Below are 3,906 nucleotides of genomic sequence, written 5' to 3'. Positions count from 1 at the left end.
CTGGAGTGCAGTGGCATGATCTTGGCTCACTGCAACCTCCACCTCCTGGGTTCAAGCAATTTTTCTGCCTCAGCCTCCCAAGTAGTTGGAATTACAGGCACCTGCCACCATGCCCAGTGAATTTTGATATTTTTAGTAAAGATGGAGTTTCACCATGTTGGCCAGACTGGTCTCAATCTCCTCACCTCAAGTGATGTGCATACCACAGCCTCCCAAAGTACTGGGGTTACAGGTGTGAGCCACTGTGACTGGCCCATGATGGTATTTTCATTTCAGCAACCATACAAGAGCGAATGTACTTAAATAAATAAATATATACATATTTCTTTTGATATTAAAATCTATATACACTTAAAGCAAGACACTTAGTTAAGATCCTCCTGGTTGGATTTGTTTCCCAGGCAGCCAGAGAGGGTTCCTGCCGAGTCCTCCTGGAAGAAGAGTGTCTTAGGAGTCTTTCCTTCACGTCTCTGTTTCTTCATCTCCTTGGACCTTCCTGCTTGAAAGAAATGACAATGCTTAGCTTGAAGAATAGATGCCTTTTAAATAAGATATTAACCAGTTCAAGTTCTGTTTGAAATGCAACACATGAACAAACAAATAGGAACTTTTTTTCTGTTTAAATCTAGAGATCAGAAATAATACTACCAAGTGAGAATTGTAGATAGACAAATTTTATTTCATAAGAGAGCTCAATATACCAAAAGCTGTGATATGGTGAAAAGAGGACCAAGATCAGGACTAAAGTTTCAATTCTAAGTCCTCCCCTTACTGCTCATTTCATAACCTGCCTAGACCTCAGGTTGTTTATCCAGGCAACAGTGAAAAATACTTGCCCCATCTACTTCTCAGAATTGCTAATGATGATGACATGAAACAGTATATGTGAAAGTCACCTTTGAACACTGGTATGTACAATTTGTTACCATTGTTGTGGTCGATATTATTATTAACTTCCACAATGCTTGATATACCTTGGCACTTGGTTATAACTCGTTTCTGTTGTTTTAGTCACATTCCCATAGCCAAGAGCTGGAGTTTTGGAGCTCTGTGTTCGGGCTGGGAGGTTATGTGAACCTGTTGAAAAATGATGGCTGATACCCAAAATAAGAAGATGAGAAATCTGTGGGCTGCTTACCTCCAGTCTGGGTTTATCACCCTTAGCCAGCTGGCCAGATTCCCTCTATAGCCCTGACCCCTATGTGTCAACAGGAGTTTCTGTGCTCAGAAAAGAGGAAAGGGTAGGAGATTTCTTAAACTCACATTATCATTAAAAATGGACAGACATACACCAAAAAACCCAAAGCAAGGTTGATGACAAAACACATTACAGTTGGTCTGTAATTTCCAGAGAACGAGGATGCAGCATTAATTTTTATTTGGGTGGGGGTGAGGCAGTTAGAAAGACCTTTTCTCACAGTTGGATGAGCTCGGAGACCTTGGCCTGGCCACCCAAGTCTAGGGTGAGATCCAGACAGAAGTGGAAGTACAGGTTCTTTGGCCTTATGGTTGTTCGTGCATTTTTTGCCTCCACAGTATTCTACCTAAGGATCGGTCAGGACTTGATGGAAAATTATTTCTCTGAAGCTGTTTCTGAAATTCCACAGAGTAATAATACAGCCTGTTCACACAGCAGATGACCTTCTGGGTTCAGGTTTAAGAAAGGCTCTCTCTTCAGAGAAGGGCCAGCCTGGTATTGTCCCCGGGCACCAGGGCCTTCAGAGTTGAATGTCTGAGAAATGTCAGTGTTGTAGTCTTTCCTTTTGAATTACATGATTGGATTATTTTACCTGCCTTTCTCATTCTTTCTTCTCTTTATAGAGTCATTTCCCACTCATACATTTTCAATCTTCAGAATCCCACTCCTCTTTCTTTCCTCTTTAGATCTGTTACTTAAAGGATACACACCTTCTGCAAGTGATGTGTTTGTTTTTGTTGTTGTTGTTGGTTTTGTTGTTGTTTTTGAGACAACAAAACAAAATATTTTTTGTATCTAAAATATCATCAGGATATTTTTATCAAGATAAAAAAAGATTTTTATCAAGATGAAAAAAGATATTTTTTATCAAGATAAAAAATATCAAGATATTTTTTGTATTTCTCTCTCTGTTGCCCAGGTTGAAGTGCAATGGTGGGATGATAGCTCACTACAGCCTCAAACTCCCAGGCCCAAGTGATCTTCCCACCTCAGCCTTCCAAGTAGCTGGGACTATATGTTTGCACCAGTATGCCTGGCTAAGTTTTTAAATTTTTTTGTAGAGACATGGTCTCAGTATGTTCCTTAGGCTAGTCTTGAATTCTTGGGCCCAAGTCATCCTCCTGTCCCAGCCTACCAAAGTGCTGATAGGTTAACTGCTTTGTGTCCTATTTTGCTTATCTGTAAAGTGGTAATAAGGATCCTCACTTACTAGAGGTTGAGGGCAATTTATACCTATTGATTCCCTTTCCTTTCTTTTCTTATATTTTCCTCATTAGTTTTCTTTAAATTTTCCTTCCTTCCTTCCTTCCTTCCTTCCTTCCTTCCTTCCTTCCTTCCTTCCTTCCTTCTTTCCTTCCTTCCTTCCTTCCTTCCTTCCTTCCTTCCTTCCTTCCTTCCTTCCTTCCTTCCTTCCTTCCTTCTTTCCTTCCTTTCTTCTTTGAGAGAGGGTCTCACTTTGTCACATAATCAGAGCTTACTGTAGCCTCTATTTCCTGGGCTCAACTGATCCTCACACCTCCACCTCCCCAGTAGCTAGGACTACAGGTTGCCCACTACCATACCTGGCTAATTTCTAAAAAAGAAAAAAAAAACAAAAACAAAACCAAAAAAAAACAAAAAAACTGTAGCAATGTGGGTCTTACTATGTTGCCTAGTCTGACCTCAAATTCTTGGGCTCAAGCAATCCTTCTGCCTTGGTTTCTCAAAGTGTTGAGATTACAGGTGTGAGCCACTGTGTTTGGCCCTACTTTTGCTTTTTTTTTTTTTTTTTCTCTGCCTCTCCCTCTCTTTCTTATGTTCAAAACTGTCTCTCAACAACTTAGCTTTATGCTTTTAGTAAGTCACTTTGGAACATTCTCCTTGGCTGCTATGGCAGGTGGTGTGGCTGCCCTGAGCAAGCCTTTCAGAATTGAAGGTAGAGGCTAGGCACAGAGGCTGACACCACAATTCCAGCACTTTGAGAGGCCAAGTTGGGTGGATTGCCTGAGCTCAGGAGTTTGACACCAGGCTGGGCAACATGGTGAGATCCCATCTCTACTAAAAATACGAAAGATTAGCCAGGCATGGTACTGTGTGCCTGTAGTCCCAGCTATTTGGGAGGCTGAGGCAGGAGAATCACTTGAACCTGGAAGGTAGAGGTTGCAGTGAGCTGGGATAGCACCACTGCACTCCAGCCTGGGCGACAGAGACTCTGCCTCAAAAAAAAAAAAAAAAAAAAATTAAGACAGATTGCACTTACCTGTGGTCTTCTACCAGTGTTGCTGAACCTAAGGATATCACAAATGCAGTGTGATTTGATGGTTTACATGTCTTCCCATGCTCAATTGCTACTGGCGGCATTTTCTTTTTTCAGTGGTAATTAACCAAATAGAAAGTAGTTTGGAAGTCTTGTCAACAACTAGAATTATTTTATTCTTGATATATTCAGCAAAAAGTCTTTCCCTTTTGAGGATGTAGCTTGCAAGACCCCTTGATTCCTAATAACAAATCTAACTCTGCCTTCTCCCACCTACTTCTCAGTGTCCAATTTGTTGGAGCTACACAATGTTGACACTTCTATGTACCTTCGAAAACATAGACTAGATTTAACTGAAATGACTCAAACATTCAGGAAAGTGTTCTTCGCCAGGAACATGATATGGTTTGGCTGTGCCCCCACCCAAATCTCATCTTGAATTGTAACTCCCATAATTCCCATGCATTGTGGG

The sequence above is a fragment of the Cebus imitator genome, unplaced genomic scaffold (genome assembly GCF_001604975.1).
Source record: "Cebus imitator isolate Cc_AM_T3 unplaced genomic scaffold, Cebus_imitator-1.0 Scaffold533, whole genome shotgun sequence".
NCBI lineage: Eukaryota > Metazoa > Chordata > Mammalia > Primates > Cebidae > Cebus > Cebus imitator.
This window is presented reverse-complemented; position numbering follows the sequence as displayed.